This window comes from Coenobita brevimanus, chromosome 56 (genome assembly GCF_032717465.1).
Source record: "Coenobita brevimanus isolate Jiangsu-jjx chromosome 56, ASM3271746v2, whole genome shotgun sequence".
Taxonomy (NCBI): domain Eukaryota; kingdom Metazoa; phylum Arthropoda; class Malacostraca; order Decapoda; family Coenobitidae; genus Coenobita; species Coenobita brevimanus.
Window position 1 is genome coordinate 8,935,268 of NC_137009.1, and position 21,840 is coordinate 8,957,107.

Genomic DNA, 21,840 nt, shown 5'->3' on the forward strand with positions numbered 1-21,840 from the left:
ACAATCGCCTTGCTATGACATCAGAATCAGAACAACCATCCACTTCATGAGCCCGGGCTCGTTATTTTAATTTTATCTTACCATCACCGGACGATTTTATTCAGCTTAGGTTAGAACTGTTGAACTGGAGGGTTTGACACAGTCTCCAGCAACGGCTTCAGTACCAAGTGTTTTTTTTTTTTCCCCTTTGCTGAATCTAATGGTTTGGGAACTAAAAGAGTAAGCTAGAAAGAGAAGTCCTTACACAGCCTGGTCATTTTTTGTGCGTCACTAGAGACTTAGTTACCAGAGTTAACGTGTTCTGGGGGACATCTTGGTCTGCTGGTGTGGGCGTGGGTGTGGCGCATAGATTCAAAAGAATGAAACTTGCAGGATAGCCACTGATAATGCTGATAGTTTCGCTCTCACAACACACGAGAAATCGCCTGGTGAAGTGGAACTGGAGCACTATACATGGACCACTCTGCATTAACCCTATGACTACTGTGAGTTTCTGCTAGCCAGTTTTGTCAGTCATGCCCTGAGTTTAATACGGTGTTCCATGTTCACGGCCACAACGGTACTCGCCATGTTTTTTAACATACTACAAGTCGATCACTATCTTGGCGGAGATTTTCGTCTTTTAGCAGCCTGTTGAACATAGTCCAGTGGCAGAATGACACAACTGTACAGCTATACCTTCTTCCTTTAATACTTCTTTATGACTAGTACGATATTCTGATGTTCAAGAAGTCTTCATCAACTCATCCAGTTCGTAGTCTCTTTTGTGCTAAACAAAATAGGCTGGCAGTAACACCGATATTGCTAGAAAGCACTCAGAGAGCGCATACCTCCGCCAATGCCATTGCCATTAAAAAGGATCTGGATCCGGATCCGTCCCAACATTTAAATAATTCTTTCTTGGTCCATGGCTCACCTTTCCACAATATTTCATTGAAATTCACTGAGAACCTTCAGAGGTATTTTGCGGGATACTCCAGATCCGGATCCAGATCCGCCCCCAAATTTAATAATTTCTTCGTTGACCCATGACCCACCCTTTCACAAACTTTCATCAAACTCTGTTCATATTTTTTCTTTTAATCCAGCTAACAGATCCGTGGATATAGGATCTGAATCTGCCGTAAAATGTAATCATTTTTTTCTTGGTTCGTGGCCCACATTTCCACAACATTTCATTGAAATTCATTGTGAATTTCTGGAGATATTGTGCGGGAAACTTTGGATTCTGATCCTGGTCCGACCCAAATTTTATTATTTCTTCTGTAGAGAATGAGAGTAGTGCGAGTACATGTGGTTGGGAAATGGCTGGGAGAAGAAGAAATGAGAAGAGGGAGGAAGAGATCAGTAGGGAGGAAGTAGTTGAGGCAATGAAGATCAAGATGGGAAAGGCCCTAGGAATTGATGGAGTGTGTGGTGAAATGCTGGAGTATAGGGGTGAGATTGTTGTGGAGTGGATATGGAAGTTGTGTAGATTGGCTTGGGAAGAGGGAAGGGTTCCAGAGGACTGGAAATCAGGTATAACTGTTCCTTTATACAAAAGAAAAGGGGAGAGAGAGAGAGAGAGAGAGAGAGAGAGAGAGAGAGAGAGAAGTATGTGGTAACCATAGAGGTATTTGCCTTCTTAGTGTGATTGGAAAAATATATAGTAGAATACTTACTGATTGGGTTAGGCATATAAGAGAGGAGCTAGTTGGTGAAGAACAATGAGGATTTAGGAAGGGAAAAGGGTGTGTAGATCAGATATTTGTTCTAAGATGTTTAGTGGAGAAGTATCTAGAGAAAGGAAAGAGAGTGTATGCTGCCCTCATGGACTTGGAGAAAGCATATGACAGAGTAGATAGGCATGGCATGTGGAAGATAATAAGAATATATGGATTGGATGGGAAATTGTTGAGTGCTGTGAAGAATACGTACGAGAGAGCTAGGGCTACGGTGTGAGTGGATGGTGAGCTGAGGGAGTTCTTTGATTTAAATGTGGGACTGAAACAGGGAAGTGTGATGTCTCCATGGCTGTTTAATATATTCATGGATGGGGTTGTAAAGGAGGTGCAAGGAAGGGCAGTGGATGTGGGCGTGGCTCAAATGATAATGAAGCGTGGAAGATTCCGGTGTTGCTGTTTGCTGATGATACAGTATTGTTGGGTGAAGATGAATGGAGTTGCATGGTTCGGTGAATGAATTTGGGACAGTGTGTAAGAGGAATCTGAAAGTTAATGTAAACAAGAGTATGGTTATGGTGTTTGAGAGGAATGAAGTCACAGAATGCACAATGAGGTTGGATGGTGAGGATATGGAGAACGTCAGTGCAATCAAATACTTGGGTAGTGTGATGAGTAAGGATGGAAGTTTGGGGGATGAAGTGCTTGAAAGGGTACAGCAAGGAAGGAAGGTTGTTGGTTCACTGAAAGGGGTGATGAGTAATATGGATGTGAGTATGGAAGTGAAGATGTCATTGCATGATAGTATTGAAATTTTTACCCTGACGTATGGAAGCGAGGCGTAGACCTTGCTAGAGGGGAACCAGTCAAGAGTGAGAGCAGTGGAAAAGAGTTACCTGGAAGGAGCACGTGGGGTGACATGGAGGGACAGGTTGACGAATGAAGAAGTGAAAGAACGGTGTGGGTGGATGTGGATGTGACTGAGAAAATTAGAAATACACTGAGGTGATTTGGACATGTGGAGATAATGAAGAATGAAAGACTGACTAAGAGGGTGTATGTAGGCGAACTGGAGGGAGGGAGAGGGAGAGGGAAACCGAGGATGAGGTTGAAGGATGGATTTGAGAGGTATATGAGGGAAGGGGGAGGGCAGTCAAATGGTGGGTGACAGAGCAATTTGCAGGCGTTTTGTCTGCGGCCACCCTTTGCAGGTTTAGGGCGTTGGGCTATAGATAGATAGATTCCTTGGCCTATGGCCCACCCTTTCGCACAGTTTCATCAAAACTCGTTAATAACTTTTGGAGTAATCCTGCAAACCAACAAACAGAGACAAACAACCAAACGTCAATTAAAAAACATAACCTCCTTGGCGGAGGTAATGATATGTCCCCGTAATGAACGAGTTAAAGTCAGGAGTAAAATAGTCCGAAGTTGCAGGTGAATTATTTTGCTAACAATCAGACACACAGGTACAGCTTTGCCCTTGCCCTGTGACCTTGACCTTTATATGATTTTTTTTTTTTTTTTTTTTTTTTTTTTTTTTTTTTCCCCTCTCAAAATTGAACCACATCATTCTTGGCATGCCATGCTCTCATTAAATTCAAGGGCTTCGTAGGGTCTCTCTCTCTGTGAGATATTTAGTCTTATTTCCTTCTTGTTACTGATGCAAACTATGTCAATGTAAAACACAATACACATATGCGAAATTTATCACTTAGAGTAAAGTGTTATAAAATCTCTTAGTACACCTTAAATATGAATCCCAGGGATAACTGCATATCATACAGTAGTGGGTGAAGCATGTGTATGTATACATATTGTTACGGAACAGAGAAAGATAATGTACACTTTAAGTGAGAATACGAAGAGTCACTACTGTCCCGTAAAGTTCCAGGTTCAAAACAAAAGAGTTAGGTAAAATTACAAGTTAAAGTTTAATGCTCAAACTAACAACAAAACATTCAGGACTCATAAGGATAATGTAATGGCAAATAAACAGGTTAAATATATGGTTAACTGCAATAGCCTCTATTAACACGAAATTAGCAAGAGTAAATTTATCTAAGTCAGCCCTGATAAAATGAGATACCAGATAATACTCAGTGAATGCAAGATAAATTATTACAGATACAAACTATTATCAAAAATGACTGACATAAAACCCAACATTAATCACAAAGACCTCACCAGGCCTAAGAACTAACCCTATGCTACACAGCACAAGAAAAAATACAACAGTTATACTCAAATTACACACAGCTGCTAGATGTTTGGAGATTTCTTGAGCACTCACAATAATAATATCTGTACAGGGGAGGACAGAGATGTGAACAAAATGAGGAGCAGATCTAAGTGGCAATGATGCAGAGATTGAGCTCATTATATAGGGGCCAGCAGAGCCTGATACAACTTGTAAGAAGGACGCGCAAATGAAGCCACGGGGACAAAGAGATGAAAATCCCGCAAAGTATAACAGAGAGAACGACTTACTCTACTATAACGGTAGAAGGGGGGATCTGAGGCAGAACACGCTCGTGATCAAACATGCAGCATACTGTGCGTTAAAATTACACAAAGGATGATGAAATCATAGGCTATGTAACACCTCCCCACAAAGAAAAAAGAAATTTACAAAGGAAATTTCTTATTACTCTAAAACAATCTGTCTCTGGCATTACAGACCATGCAAAGGTCTTTCCTAATGTTACAAAACATGAGATCTCCCTAGCACGCTCAGTCATAGGTACTTGCCAGTATCCCTTTAACAAATCAAACTTACTTATGTACCTAGCCTTTCCGATCTTGTCTATGCAATCTTCCACACGAGGGAGAGGGTAAGTGTCTGTTTTGGTTATCTGATTAACACGTCTGTAGTCGATGCAAAGCCGCTGTGACCCACCTGGCTTAGGGACTAGAGTGACAGGAGAACTCCACTCGCTCTGACAGGGCTCAATCATCTTGTGGTCCAACAGGTAGCCAAGCTCCTTCTGGATGAGAGGAACTTTCACTGGGTTCACACGGTAAGGAGGCAGTTTAATTGGCTTTGCGTCTCCAACATCGACACCATGCATCAACACAGTGGTTCTTCCTGGAGTGGCACGGAACACTTGCGGGTACTCCTGCAGTAATGCCGAAAACTCTGCCTTTCCTTGGGAGGTAGATGAGAAAGCTTAGTCTGGAGATCATTCATGATATCAGGATTCTTCCCCAAACTATCACTCAGGCTCATACTGCATGGGAGAGCTTCACTTGCAGACTCGGGTGGAACAGCTACAGTGCAGACTGGATTATTTTCGTCCCGCCTGTGATATAACTTTAACATGTTGATGTGACATAGTTGCTTGCTCTTTCTACGATCTGGTGTGGTGATGACATAGCTGACATCACTGAGTTTCTTCTCCACGAAATAAGGGCCACTAAACTTGGCTTGAAGAGGTTGCCCATGAACTGGTAGCAGAATCAAAACCTGATCTCCTGGCTGAAAGTGGCGTAACCTGGACTTCTTATCATACCAAGTCTTCATCTTCTCCTGAGCAGCTCCTAAATTCTCTCTCGCTAGCTGTAAAGCAGTGGACAGCCGTTCTTTGAACTTCATCACATACTCCAGCAGGTTGACGTCATCTTCCTCCGACAGCCAGCATTCCTTGAGTAACTTAAGGGGTCCTCTTACTTCATGGCCAAACAGTAGTTCAAAAGGTGAGAAACCCAGTGATTCATTTGGAGATTCTCTTGCGGCAAACACAACTAATGGAAGACCTTTATCCCAGTCTTTCTGATGTTCCAAACAGTATTTCTTGAGCATCGATTTGAGTGTTTGATGATATCTCTCCAACGCTCCTTGGGTCTGGGGATGGTAAGCTGAAGACGTGATCTGGGTGATGCCCAACTCTTTCAGAGACTGCTTGAAAACATTTGACATGAAATTACTTCCTCGGTCTGACTGTACCTCCTTGGGCAGACCAAACTTTGTGAAGAGCCCTAGCATTTCCTTAACCACGTTCTTTGCTGAGATGTTTCTAAGTGGAATGGCTTCAGGATAACGAGTAGCCACATCAATCATGGTCAACACATAAGAAAATCCTGAAGAAGTCTTAGGAAGAGGGCCCACAATATCCACCAACACACGGGTGAAAGGCGCCTCAAAAGGAGGAATGGGAACTAGAGGTGCAACCTTTTCGGTCTGATTACACTTCCCCACAACTTGACAGGTGTGACAAGACTTACAATACCAGGAAACATCCCTGAAGATACCTGGCCAGTAGAAGTGTTTCAAAATGCGTGCCACAGTCTTCCTCACTCCAAGGTGTCCTGCCAAACTGGAATCATGAGCCACTCTAATGATATCCTGCCTACAAACACGAGGGATGACAACTTGATGTACAACCTCCCATTCACAGTCGGCTGATGCTGTTGGGGGTCTCCACTTCCTCATAAGTACTCCTGACTTTACATAATAACAAGTAGAAGCACCGGCTGACTCTTCTTCACTGTAAGCAGAGTTAGCTAGACCTTTCAACTCAGGGTCAGCAACCTGCAACTCAACCAACTCTTGACGAGACAAATTATCAACACTACGGGGTACTGCCTCATCTGGTGAGTGGTCCAAATTAGCAAGAAAAGTGTCAGCTAGGATAACATCATCATCATCATTATCCTCTAAATCACCAGTAACTTTAGACTTAGCCCTAGTGACAGCACATGCAGGGAACACATCAGGGACATCACAATCCTGGGACACAGCCACTGGCTCACTAGACAACTGAGGAGCTGGACACACTTGACTTCCACCAATATCATTTCCAAGTAAGAAAGTTACACCTGACATTGGGAGTGTCTCAACCAACCCAACCATAACAGAACCATTAACAAAACCAGACTCTAAATTCACTCTGCACAGAGGGACAGAGAAGTAATTATTCCCTACACCTTGTAAGATTACAGTTTCATCAGAGGAATTAACATTAGAGCCTAGAACACTGGTCAGCATAAGGGATTGGCAAGCACCTGTATCACGATATATTTGAACTGATTTCCTGTCATTACTGTCCAGAGGACTGACAAAACCATCAGACAGGAAATTAGCACATGAACTCTTAAGAGTGTCACCCACGTTACTGCTCAAAAGAGGAGCTCCATCATGAGAATTTAAGTTACCCCTCAAAGCAGGTTCAGTTAACTCAGTTAAAGAATTCTGGGAACTCTCAAGAGTGGACACTAGACCAATTGACTGAATATTTAAAGACTCCTTTTTGTTCACATCACGCTGTCTCCTGAAACATTTCTCCGTAGTATGACCAAGCTTACTACGATAAGTACATTTACTTTTCTGAAATCTAGAGGTGAAGCTGGTATTTATTTCCTGAGAAACATCATCTTTATTCTCTTTCCTGTTACCTGTACTCTGAGTAGAGGCAACGTACTTACTCTCAGCTTTCCCTTTTTCTCTAGAATATCTCTTGTGAGTGAGAACATACTCATCAGCTAAAACTGCAGCATCAGACAAATTATCTATTCTTTTCTCATCAAGATATAGGCTTACATCTTTATAAATACACCTTTTGAAGTCCTCCAGCAAAATCATCTGCTTAAATTTATCAAAATCAGAATCCACATTCTTAGAATTTAACCACTGCTCTAACAGATCTTCTTTGATTTTTGCATACTCAACATGGGATTGCTTATCTTGCTTGTAAGTTGTCCTAAATTTTACTCTATAAGCTTCAGGAACAAGCTCATAGGCCTTAAGAATCAAGCTCTTAACTACATCATAATTATCAGACTGATTCTGAGGCAAAGATGCATAAGTTACTTGAGCTTTACCGGTGAGAACAGTTTGAAGGAGTACTGGCCAATACTCCTTAGGCCAATTAAAACCTGTAGCTACCCTCTCAAACAACTGAAAATACTTTGTTAAATCAGATTCATTAAAAGAAGGGACAAGTTTAACATTTTTAGCCACATCAAAATCATCAGAGCTAGATGATCCAGTTCCGCCTTGTTTCATGCGATACTCATGGTCTGCCTGAATCCTGGCAAGTTCAATTTGTGCCTGAGCCTGTACCTCTGCCTCTTGAATACGAGCATTTGCCTCATTAACACGAGCCTCCTGCAGGGCTAGCTGTAACTTAGCTAATTCAATCTGCGTTTGCTCATTTGGAGGAGTTACATTAAACAAGCTTTCATTAATCATGGCAACAATTTGATCTTTAGACTGATGAGAGCGAACAACAAATCCCAATTGTTGAGCAACAATCTTAAGTTCATTCTTTGTTCTGTTTTCTATATCACACACTGTTTGCACATTTGACAAAAAATCTTTGGCTTCATCAATTGTAGTAATAGTAGACATAATTAATAAGAAATAGTCACAAAATATCAAGCAATATCCTTATGATAATATCCTGAATATCCTGATATGAGGTCGCCAAATTTATGTTATGGAACAGAGAAAGATAATGTACACTTTAAGTGAGAATACGAAGAGTCACTACTGTCCCGTGAAGTTCCAGGTTCAAAACAAAAGAGTTAGGTAAAATTACAAGTTAAAGTTTAATGCTCAAACTAACAACAAAACATTCAGGACTCATAAGGATAATGTAATGGCAAATAAACAGGTTAAATATATGGTTAACTGCAATAGCCTCTATTAACACGAAATTAGCAAGAGTAAATTTATCTAAGTCAGCCCTGATAAAATGAGATACCAGATAATACTCAGTGAATGCAAGATAAATTATTACAGATACAAACTATTATCAAAAATGACTGACATAAAACCCAACATTAATCACAAAGACCTCACCAGGCCTAAGAACTAACCCTATGCTACACAGCACAAGAAAAAATACAACAGTTATACTCAAATTACACACAGCTGCTAGATGTTTGGAGATTTCTTGAGCACTCACAATAATAATATCTGTACAGGGGAGGACAGAGATGTGAACAAAATGAGGAGCAGATCTAAGTGGCAATGATGCAGAGATTGAGCTCATTATATAAGGGCCAGCAGAGCCTGATACAACTTGTAAGAAGGACGCGCAAATGAAGCCACGGGGACAAAGAGATGAAAATCCCGCAAAGTATAACAGAGAGAACGACTTACTCTACTATAACGGTAGAAGGGGGGAACTGAGGCAGAACACGCTCGTGATCAAACATGCAGCATACTGTGCGTTAAAATTACACAAAGGATGATGAAATCATAGGCTATGTAACAATATAAAACTTTTGTTACAGCTGCGTATCAGATTACCTATTTACGCTTAAATCGTGATTCATTGAAGTACCAAATTCATAGCATGCAAATAATTATCAGTACCGATGTGAAAATGTAAAACAAAACATGACATCAGATAAAAGCCCACTGTTCGGAAATATAATCAGCTACAGGGAAAAAATTCAATCATATATGAATGCAAATCCAAGAAGGTGAATGTGGGTGAAGCGAATGGTGGAAAGATGCTGAGATAGCAAGATGGATGAGAGGTTGTTGAGCACTAAGATTTACTAGTAGGGAGAAAACAAGGTTCTGGAGAGGGAATCCTTTTCATTGTGCTGCCGATGCACCCGAACAGAGGACCTGTCCTATGGCAAAAATGTTCCTTCGCATCCCTCGTCTCCCGAAAAAAAGCAGGATGTAGACAGCAGTCGACTGGGATCTGCAGTTGACTGGCCTCTCATTCCGATGAGACTGGGGTTGCTGCTGGATACTACTACTACCACTACACCTCCATCCATTGGGGAATTATATTGTGAAGATCAAAACCAACCTTCCTGATACAGTTCACAATTTGGAGTTGTAATGTGGAGGTTAACACTAACCCTAAAATTACAATCCGTTGGCCCCAAGCACGCCAACGGCTGTGGTTACCAGCCATCTACTATTACTATTATTATTTTATTTTATATTTATTGATATTGCATTGTAAATAAAGACATTAAACTATTGGAGTCACTGGTCTATGCGACTCTCGACCACTGTAGCTTCGTAATCCATACCCGCCAGAGAGACTGGCCTGAGGGCTGATGATCTTGTGCCCCTGAGACATAGCAGAGCAGACCTCACGAGGGAGAATGACAGTTGACATCTCATCCAGGCCATAACAGAACTCTGCGGTTGACGTTTCTTCTCAGAAAGAACCTCTGCCAGTCTCGAGTAGAATCTCACCGCCTCTGGACCCATCCCACCTGATGCTGTGAACACAAGGGGAGTGAATCGACCGTGGTCCACATGTTGGATCCTTTCTTGTGTGCAGCTCTGAGAGACAGTTCGTGATGACATGCTGCCTTGGGATCGAATATCCTGATGTCGAAGAATGCCCTCTGCCCACGTGTCCAGAAACCTCAAGCACTGACATCCACTCTTGCATCATACGATGTGTTTGTTGTTCTGTGGGTGAAGTGCTCGCCGTCCAGGGGTAGCAGAGCTGGCTCAATCGTGACATCATGGCATATTTCCTACAGCATTTTGGCAGTGAGGTCGCGTACTTCATCGTGTCAGATGCAAACAAAGTCTCCCTTCTTGCATACCATTGCATGATTTGCATCAAAGGCAGTGCCACAGGCACAGTGTTGAGGTAGGTTCTCTATTGGCCACCCATATCTCAAGGCTATGGTGTCAATAAATAATTGTTTGTTGAAGTGGAAGCCTTTTGCCTTGAGAGGCAGGGTTGTGAGCCAGTTCGATGCCCCAACCTCCTGTGCAATTTCAACTCCTCTGCGCTGGTCTGGTGTTAGATGTTTGATTATGTACTGCAGCTGGTCTTTTTGTCTTGCTACTACTACCACTCCCACCACTACTACCACCACTACTACTACTACTACTTCTACTACTACTACTACTACTACGACTACTACTATTATTGTTGTTGTTGTTGTGGTTGTTGATAAAAACGCAAGAGATGAATCTGTTGTTGTTGTTGTTGATCCCGCTGCTAAAAAAAGCAAGATATAACCCCGGGGCCAGATTAACAGATAATATTACGACAGATACCATGTGGTATCTTTGACCTAAAACCGGGTAAACAGTGCACCGAAGCAGTTAAAATTGCAAACAATCTGGTGGGTTTTATTGGAAGAACTTTCGAGTTTAAATTGGAGAAAGTCATACTTGCCATGTACAACTCGCTAGTGCGTCCCTACCTTGTGTATTGTGTGCAGTTCTGGTCTCAGTACCACAGAAAGGACATAGAAAAACCTGAGAAAATTCAGCGAAGAATCACAAAAATGATACCACGACTTAGAAACAGACTATATGAAGAACGTCTTGAAGAACTTAAATTATTTAGCCTAACAAAGCACAGGTTAAGAGGGAACCTTACTGAAGTTTTCAAAATCATGAAGGGATATGACAACTTAGAAATGAATAGATATTTTGAAATAGACCGGTCGAGTCAAACCAGAAGTAATGGTTGCAAAATTATGGGAAAGCGTTTCCAATCCCATGAAGCAAAATACTTCTTCAATTGAGTCATAAATATCTGGAACAGATTACCCTCAGATGCCATGAACAGTATCTCAGTTAAGACATTCAAAAACAAAATAGACAAGTATTTCTACGAGAATCCTCAGCTGACTCTTTTTCTGTCCGAATAACTTGCTTTTATAGCTATATGTAAGTTCACTCTCCTTTTATCTACAAGACACCCCGTAAACAACGTGCCCGTACATAGTGTTGCATCACGGCATTATAAATTTTTCAATTTATTCAATGCAAATTAAGTAATGTAAGCACAGATTAGGATCTGCACAGATAGCCCTGAGTTAACAGTCACTACTATTAATTCCGACCTGTTATGGGCTATGGATCACTGAGGGTCCCTGTTAGCCAAGTGACAACCATCGTTTTTTTTTTTAATGTACCAGGGGTCACTGCTTCAGGAGGAAACTTGTGTACTTGTCCCACATGGGGGAGTTCCTTGTCTCAGTGGAGTGAACGGAGCTAGGGCCTGATTGACCGCTGGCTACCTAAAAAGTGCCAGGCAAGGCTGCCGCATCACCCCTAAACATCGAGTCTGTGGATTGTACATCAACACTGTGCACTGTGCAGTCCCCTTTTATCTATAAGACACTCCGTCTTATATATTTTTCAATTTCCCCAGTGCAAAGAAAATAATATAAGCACAGATTAGGATCTGCACAGATAGCCCTGAGTTAACGGTCACTACTCTTACTTTCGGCCTGTGATGGGCTGTGGATCACTGAGCGTCCCTGTTAGTCAAGTGACCACCATTGGGATTTTTTTATAATGCACCAGGGGTCACTGCTTCAGGAGGAAACTTATGTACTTGTCTCACATGGGAGAGTTCCTTGTCTCAGTGGAGTGAACGGAGCTAGGGCCTGATTGACTGCTGCCTACCTTAAAAGCGCCAGGCAAGGCTGCCGCACCACCCATAAACATCCACACTGTGCAGTGTGTAGTTTCCACGTTATGTCCACAGATGCCCCATTATCTCGATGTACCGGTTTATAATGTCATGCCTTAACTATTAGTTATTTGAGTACTTTCTCTTTCAGGTTACTCAAACGGGTAGCTTACAGACAAAGTATTATAGAATGTGACTTTTCCTTTCCAGTATTTCCTGTGAAATTTCTATGTCAGTTTTTCCATGCTGCATGGTGGTTTTTCTCACTTTTTCCTGGAGGGTTTGGGAGTGGGGGGAGCCTTCTTGTTTTACTATCCTTGTCCTTCAGCATGTAGAGTTAGATCTTGTAGTCATAGTTTTCTCTGTAACAAGCAGCCTCAAAAAGACCATAAGGTCTATTGTTGTTTGCTTTCCTATGAAATCCTATGTAATCTGCTTTCCCTGGTAAACAGTGAAAGGAGAGAGCAGAGCCTTCCAACGTCTCTTGTTTCTCTGCAATACGAGGGCAAAAAGATTGTAGTTTTATGAGCCGGTTTTTTTACTACTCTTAGCCTCTTAACCTCATGAATTATTTAATTATATTATTTCTGAACCGATTGAAGTGCATGTTGTACAGGTACTTGTGTCCTCAAGCCATTACAGTTTATCCACACTTACATGAAGCTTTTAAAGCAGTTTTCTTCAGATTTTTAACATAACTGATCCAGTTGCTCCAAATCAGCGAATTTTGAGTACAACTTATCATTGGAATGGCTACATTCTCACCAATGAGTATTATTTTTAGCAAATAAGACGTACGTTGTTTGTTTTTCAATTCAATTCCCTCGTGGGAACCCCAACCAGACAAAAAAAAAAATCGTAGTAAAATCAATGCAATTCTATAAATGCGGTCAGTTATCGAGTATGGCAAGATCACTGGATCAAAGCAGTTGCCATCTGATTCTCAATCAGGGTCGCCCTGCTCGGAGGAACAGATTTATATTCCAGCTTGTCTCTTCAAGTTAATATGTGGATATGTCTCAGACGTAGTATATGTTAAACATAAAATGAAGTTTTTAAGCCACAGGATTTATTGGCGCTATTCTGTTGCCTTAGAGTACTGAAACCCCCTATATTTAACAAGGAAGACAAGGAAAAGTTATGAATCTTGTCATGCGTCTAGTTCTTTATACACAAAAAGATCTAAGTTACGACATGGAACCGATCGTAGAAAAAAGTTTGAGAATCCCACGTGAACACGGTTAGGGACCTGGATATAAAATCGATTGTTCAGTACATAGTAGAACTTTAGCATAATTAAATGACTTAATGGAATCGATACACATTAACCCCTAAAACGCGGGGCATCGCGTTTGCAACGCTCGCCGAAAAGGACATAACGGCGGAGCGTCGCGTTTGCGATTCAAGTTAATTTTGAATAAACGCGTGCAAGGATGTTCCAGCTGGCATTGTCTATCAGTACCATCACCCTTTAGCTACAATTAGCATACTTTACCTTTGTACTACTGACCTCCATTGTTGCCAAGTATCGCGTTTTTCCCCCCTCCCCCCCCACCATGGCCCGGCCAGCCTGGTTGTGATACATGGCAGCGCTCGGATTGCTCAGAACTGTAAATCTGCGCTCTCCTTTCACAAACAGTTTATGCTAATAGGAAACGCTTGTTTCCCCAGTTGTAACACTAGGTATTTTTTGCACGGTTTGCCCCTGTTTAGCGTCAGTTTACAGCAGGCTTTCAAAGTGACATTATGGCAAGTTCTAGCTCTTCTGAGTCAGTGCGGGCGGCCGACAGGAACGAGAATAAAGTGACAGGCGTAAGGCAGAATAAAAAGCGCGCTGCGGTGATCTTTTGGGAAGTAATATGATTGAAAATAATGTAGTATACGTGTTTTTAGCTGTGAAAATGGAAATGTTTGTTGAGTGACGGGAAGACCGCCGCCGCGCTGCATGTCGGCCGTACGCTTCGTTGATTTTAGCCTTATTTTCAGTGCTTATTGTACAAATACGGATTCCAAACCACCTGTACGTTGTAGTATAAAGTTTACTGTGACAGAATGAGGCTGTGGTAGAGGGGAAACCGGGTTGCTGGAGATGTGAAAGTGAAGATTTTGTTACCCAACTTTGCAAGTCTCCACAAGTCCTTGGGTAGTCCAAGTCCACGAAGGCTCAACACCTGTCTCTGGAGAAAGCTGAATGTAAGTACTATCTGCCATACCAAGTATAATGTTCTAGGGTTAATCTCTGATTTTTGGGTAATATTTTCCTACAGGTACTCAGACACTCAGACCGCGATACAACGCCGCCACCCAGGGGGGGTCGGCTGTCCATTGGCCGCGTATTAGGGGTTAAACTAGTTCTTTTTGTTCGTTTATAGACAGGAGAAAGAAAAGTAATAATTAGAAACAAGTATAAGAGAATCGAGAATATTCGAAGGGAGCGGAGGTGAAAAGGGAGAGAAGTCACTTGTACTGGTAATATTCTTGGCGGTTTCATTCTCAGCATATCTCTCGCATCATATTTCTTTTAATGGCAAGAAATTTTCATTAAAGTCTGAGAATGATAATGCTGTCAGTATTATTCCTCCCATGAGCAGAACAATCCTAATATTCTGTTCTAGGCAATGCCAGACCTTTTATTTCGGTGAAAGTGAGTAATAGATGCCTGAAGCATAAAGAACTAAGTTTTATCATACAAGTTTCTTATCATCAAGACAGCTTATCAGATTGGGTGCTTTCCCTTTGTGTATAAATGATTTTGCTAAACTTCCCCACACAACCCAAGTTCCACATCCCCACCAATGAATTACCTCAGACAACCCAAGTTTCTTTTCCCCATCACTTTACTAATAGCAAAAATTCGTTTCATTTCAATACCGATTTCCTTACCTCAGATAACCCAAAGCTCATTTCTCCACCACTTAGTTACCCCTAATAACTCGTTTCATTTCCCTACCAATTTCCTTACCCCTAGATAACTCGTTTAATTTCCCAACAAATTTTCTTACTTCAGAAAACCCCAGTTCCACTTCCTACCACTTTACCTACTCCAGATATCTCGTTTCATTTGCTTACCAATTTACTTCCGTCATATAACCCCATTTTTATTTCTACATGAAAATAATATATCTCATTCTAGACCCACGTATATTTACCCCAATTAACTCCAGATACATTACCCCACAGACACTTACCTTACTGAGCCCCGAATATGCTCAGTTTAATTTTCCTTCCTCTCCCGTACAGAGTTTATCATATCAGTATATGACCGCTGCCAACACGACACTATTCGGCAGCATGTTAGAAAACATGTCCTACCATACAATGAAAATTTTTAACTTAAGGCTAAGGGGATGTACACGTTCATGTCGTTCAAGATGTCTTTACACATCACATGGTTGTGCACAACAGCAACCCAGACAGAGGGAATGACTTACGCTTCACCATAGAAGAGTTTATATGCCTAGAGGTTATGCCTGGGCATTTCCAAAGGTAAACCAGGCACTTTTTTTTAATGCGAGGAAGAAGGAACCAAAGGCCATAATTATGCCCGCAATAACAGTTCCCCCCGAAAGAAAAACAAAATACAAGAGAGAGCCAAATTCAAGATCTGATCATATCGAGATGCCTGGACACACTGAGTTTGAAAGACTGGATATCATAGGAAACAAGAAATACAGACAAAGGGAGACATTTCCAGAGTTGACCTGTTGCATAAAATGAAGGACTGGGAGTAACAGTTAACACTTGCATTAGAGAGCTAGACAGAAAAGGGATGAGATTATGCTGCTACAAGGATGCTACGCGCCCGTCGTAGAGGTGGAGGAATGCATGCAGACAGTTCAGAGGAGCAGTGCCCATTGAAGCAGCGATAGAAAAGAGATAAAGATGCAACAGTGGGGCGAAGAGACAGAGGTTGAAGGGAGTCAGTAAGAGGAGGAGGGTTAATGAGACGAAAAGCCTTTGACTCCACCCTATTGAGAAGAGCTGTATGTGGGGAGCCTCCCCACACATGAGAGTTGTACTCCACACGGGGGCGGATAAAACCCCTGTATTGAGTCAGCAATTGTGCAGGGGTAAAGAAAGTATGGGGTTGGCTTAGCACATCTAATCTCTTGGAAGCAGATATTACAAGAGATGTAATATGATCATTTCAAGATAAGTCCCGAGTAAATGAAACCCCAAGCATGTTCAAGGATGATGCAGGATTAAGCTGAATATTATTAAACATTAGTGGGTATACCTGTGGAAGATTTTGTCGGGTTGATAGCTGTAAGAACTGAGTCTTAGATCCATTAAAAACAACCAGATTACTTTTACCCCAGTCAGAGATACAAGCCAAGTCAGACATTGGGTGTGCCATAGTTTCATCCCTTGTTTGTTGAAGTAACTGCTGAGATGGGCGTTGCAGGAACCGAACGGAAAGATGAAAGGTGGAGTCATCAGCGTATGAGTGGATAGGGTTAGATGTACAGCTTAGAAGGTCATTGATGAATAAAAGGAAGGGAGTTGGTGATAGGACAGAGCCCTGAGGAACACCGCTGTTGATAGGTCTAGGAGAAAAACGATGGCCGTCTACAACAGCGGCTATAGAACGACCAGAAAGGAAGCTAGCGATGAAGGCACAGATAGAAGGATAGAAACCGTAAGAGGGCAGTTTGGAAATTAAAGATTTATGCCAAACTCGATCGAAAGCCTTTGAGATGCCGAGTGCAATGGCAGAGCTTTCGTCAAAATCCTGAAAGGAGGATGACCAGGAATCTGAAAGGTAGGTGAGAAGATCGCCAGTGGAGCTTCCCTGATGGAACCCATACTGACGATCAGAAAGAAGGTAGTGATAGGAAAGATGCTTTAATTTTTTCTATTAAGAACTGACTCAAAAACTAATGAAATACAGGATGTTAAAGCAATTGGACGATAGTTAGAGGGTTGGGAATGGTCACCCTTCTTTGGGACTGGCTGAATGAGAGCAAACTTCCAGCAAGAAGGAAATGTACAAATTGACAGACAATGATGAAAGAGTTTACCTAGGCAGGGTGTAAGCACAGAAGCACAGTTCTTGAGATGAACAGGAGGGACTCCATTAGGCCCATATGCCTTGTTAGTATTAAGGCCAGTGATGGCAAAAAATACATCAGCTGAATAAATTTTAATGTCAGCCATGAGGAAGTCAGTGGGGGAAAGTGATGGAGGAACAGCACCGGAATCGTCTAAGGTGGAATTGGAGGAGAAAGTCTGAGCGAAGAGATCTGCTTTATCAGTAGAAGAAATAGCTACAGAACCATCAGAATAGAAAGGAGGAGGGAAGGATGATGAGGTAAAGCTGTTAGAAAGGTTTTTAGCAAGATGCCAGAAGAAGCGGGAAGAATTCGAGTTGGAGAGTTGAGAGCATTTATTACAGATGAAATTATTTTTAGCAGAGCGAAGAACAGACTTAGCACGATTCCGGGCAGAAACGTAATGATGAAGTGATTCAGTGGTGGGTTGGCTCCGGTACTTTTGTAGGCCCTCTCCTTGTTGCGGACAGCATTAGAACAAGCGTGATAAAACTAAGGCTTTCTTGCTTTATCTATCTGTCTATTGTCAGACGCCCTAATCCTGCATGATGTGCCCACAAATAAATCGCTTCCATGTCACCCTGTCCCCCACCATTTCACTGTTCTCCTCCCAGCTCACGCTTCCCTCTGTCATATACCTCTCCAATCCATCCTTCTATCTCATCCTCGACCTCCCTATCACCCCCTCTACTTCACTCACATACACTCTCCTCGTAAGTCTCTCGCTCTCCATCCTCTCCACATACCCAAACCACCTCATTGTAATTCTCCTAACGCTTTCTGTCACATTCGCATCCACATCACCTTACTCCTTCACATCCTTAATTGTCAGTCTGTCTCCATGTAACCTCACATGCTCCTCTCAAATAACTCATTTCCACTACTCTCACTCGTGAGTTATGTCCTTCCAACAAGGTCCAAGCATCACTTCCATACGTTAGAGTTGGTATCACAGTACAACCATGAAGCGGCCTTTTACTTCCGTGCTTACTTCTTTATTTCTTATCACTGCTTTCAAAGAACCAGCAACCTTTTTTTGCTGTTGCACCCTTTCAAGCACTTCATCCTCCAAACTTCCATCCTTACTCATCACGCAACCCAAGCACTTAAATTCACTCACATTTTCCATTTCCTTTTCATCCATCCGCATTGTACATTCAGTGGCTTCTTTTCTCTCGAAGACCATAACTTTACTCTTCCCTACATTCACTTTTAGGTTCCGTTTCTTAAACACTCCCCCAGTCTCACTCTCTAAACCTTGCAGTTCCCAATCGTCTTCACAGAACAATACAGTATCATCTGCAAACAGTACAGGAAGTTTCCAAACGCTGCCCTCTCTCAATTGGGCTGTGCAAACGTACAACACTCTACCTTCTACCTCTTTTATAACCTCGCCATATACAGACTGAAAAACCATGGAGACATGACACATCCCTGTTTCAACCCAACCTTCAAAGAGAAAAATTCACTCAGTTCACCATCCACACGCACTGCAGCCTTAGCACCATCATACATACTCTTCACAGCATTCAACAACTTCCCATCTACTCCATATATTCTTAATACTTTCCACAATCCTTGTCTATCCACCCTGTCATATGCTTTCTCCAAATCCATGAAAGCCGCATACAACTTCTTTCCCTTCTCTAGAAATTTTTCCACTAAAGATCTAAGAATGAATATCAGATCTACACAACCTCTTCCCTTCCTAAAGCCACCCTGTTCATCTCCATCTAATTCCTCTGTTCTTTCTCTGACTCTGTCAATAAGTATCCTACCATACACTTCTCCTATCATATTATGAAGACAAATGCCCCTATGATTACCACACACTTCTTTTTCCCCTTTTCCTTTGTGCAAGGGAATAATTAAACCTGACTTACAATCCTCCGGGACTCTACCTTCCTCCCAGGCCAATCTGCACATTTTCCACATCCATTCGACTACTATCTCTCCCCCATGCTTCAGCATTTCACCACACACTCCATCAATTCCTGGGGCTTTCCCCAATTTAACTTTCTTCATTGCTTCCACAACTTCTATCCTACTGATTTCTTCCTGTCTTCTCACCTCCCTCCTTCTCCTAGCCATTCCCCAGCATTACTTCCATCCTCTATGTTCAACAATTCCTTAACGTGTTCTCTCCATCTGCTCACTGCTTCTTCCTTCTCCACTAGTAATCTACCATTTTTATCTTTCACTCTCCTGCTAACTTCACTTCCACCCTGTCTTACTCTCTTCACCTCTTTTCAGAACATTTTCTTACAGTCCCTCCACTTTAAACTCAAATTCCTTCCAAATTCCTCATCCACTTTCTTCTTACTCTCTCTTACTAATCATTTTACCTCTCTCTTTCTATATCTCTCTCTTCCACCTCTCAACTTCTTCCACGCCTCTGTTTTTTATCATCCATTCATTGTATGCTTTCTTCTTCTGTGCCACAGCCTGTCTCACCTCTTCATTCCACCACGCTGTTCCTTGCACCCCCCTCCGTGTTCTCTTCATCTCACGCACAACATCACATGCTGCACATAGTTCTTCTGTGAATATCCTGCACACACCTTCCACTTCCCCCATCTTCTCCAATTCATATTTGCCCAATCGTTCCTCCACTTCTCTCTTATATTCTGCCTTTTTCTCATCCTCTTGTAACCTTTCCACTCTCCTTGCAAATACTCCTTCTTCCCGTCCTTCCCTTCTTCTATTTCTCCATCTTATTTGGATCTTGATTCTGGCCACCACCAAGTAATGGTCAGAAAGTCCACTCCCCCAACCTCTATAAGCTCTTGCATCCATTACACATCTTCGCATCCTTTCATCCACACACGCATAATCAATCATTGCCTTCCTTTCATTCAGTTCACCACCCACCCTTCTCATCACTCGCCATGTATACCCGTGGATCATTTTATGCCTGAAGAGGGTATTAGCTATCACCAACCCCCTCCCGGCACAAATGTCCACTGATGCACTGCCATTCTCATCTATCTCAGCAGGCACTCCCCACTCACCAACTATTCCATTCACCTTCACATTCTCTACTTTACAATTCATATCACCGATCAAAAACACTCTCCCATTCCTTCCAAACTTTTCCATGCACAGTTCCACATTTGGTGGGGACATAAGTTTTTATATTCTTCATTAACTTATGGATGTACCATACTACCTTCTCTGGTTGAACATGCCAAAGACACTGCTTGACCTTAGTCACATCGGTGAATACAAGATACCAGTGTCAGCTTCCCAAAGCAGAGTAAGTGCCCCATGGAATTACAGAGTCTCAGACCTAAGTTCGATGTAGGGTGTGACGACTCTTGTATTTGGGGATCTGTATCTGTAGTGAACGTTAATGGTATTTGTGCTTCCAAGATCTTGAAGAGTGCTAGGCCTAAGTGCCCATGGGCTTATTATGAACAGGGGTGAGGTAGGATTTATATCCAGTGTATTAAGTTTCTAATGCTTATTTCAATGTACTGTTTTTGCAATGTACATAAATATGGGTATAGGTCTTGGAGTTTTAATGTTTCTCCTGTCTGGATCAGATGATAGCCACATAGAACACCCCCCCACCTATTATTGACACATACACAAGCATTGGAAAGGTGCATAAAGGCAGTCACAGAGGCATCAATAGCCGTTGTTGGACAAGAAGCAAGGCATGGCTTTATTCAAGGAAGAATACATGCTCGAGCTATCATACCAACGTTTAACAGTAAGAGAGAATATCACATCACACAGTAACATTATAGATTTGATATACGTGTTGTGCTTCCTGGCTTAAGCTGCACATATTGGGTCATGTACGTTTGTACACTGCATTTTATAATGTATTATTGAATATTATACCCTATAATACTGTGCAATGAGTGCCAAGGACTTGTCATTTATGTCACGGGTTGGTAAAAAAAGCGGATGGTAAAAGGCAGAAAATTTAGTCTTACTTCAACATTTTATATCGTTAATGAATAATTGCATTGGCAAGTTTTGGTAGGTATTACATTTAATAAATCTTTGACTTGATTATTGACCTGTATTTTCACTCCACCCTATTTAACAATTCCTTAAATTGTTCTCTCCACCTACTCACTTTTTCTCCCTTCACTATAAATCTACCCTACTTAATAATTCCTTAAATATTCTCTCCACCTACTCACTTTTTCTCCCTTCACTATAAATCTACCATTTTTATCTCTCATATCACTGCTAATTTCTCTGTCACACAGTGTAACCTCTTTACCTCCTTCCAGAACAGTTTCTTAAATTCACTCCAACTTACACGGAAGTCCTTCCAATTTCCTCGGCCACTCTCATCTTACTGTACTCTCTCTTACCAATCTTTTCACATCTCTCTTCCAGTCTACATACAGTATAACGCTCTCTTCCGTCTCTCAACATTTTTCATGCCACTGTTTCCCATCTGCTAATTATATGCTTTCTCCTTTTGTGCCACAGCTTTTCTCACATCTTCTTTCCACCATGCTGTTCCTTGAACCTCCTTACACCTTCTCTTCACCCCACATACCGCCTCACATGCTGCACAAATTTATTCCGTGAATAATAATATGCTCTCGGTACATACTAAAGTGAAAATTTACAAGTCCATGGTTAGACCAATTTTAATTTATGGGCATGAGTCATGGTACAGTACAATTGCAACAGATCAGAAGAGTATTAGGATTTGAGAATAAAATACTGAGAAGGATTCTTGGGGTAAAGTGGCAAGACAGAGTTACAAATGAAAGAGTAAGGGATATTACG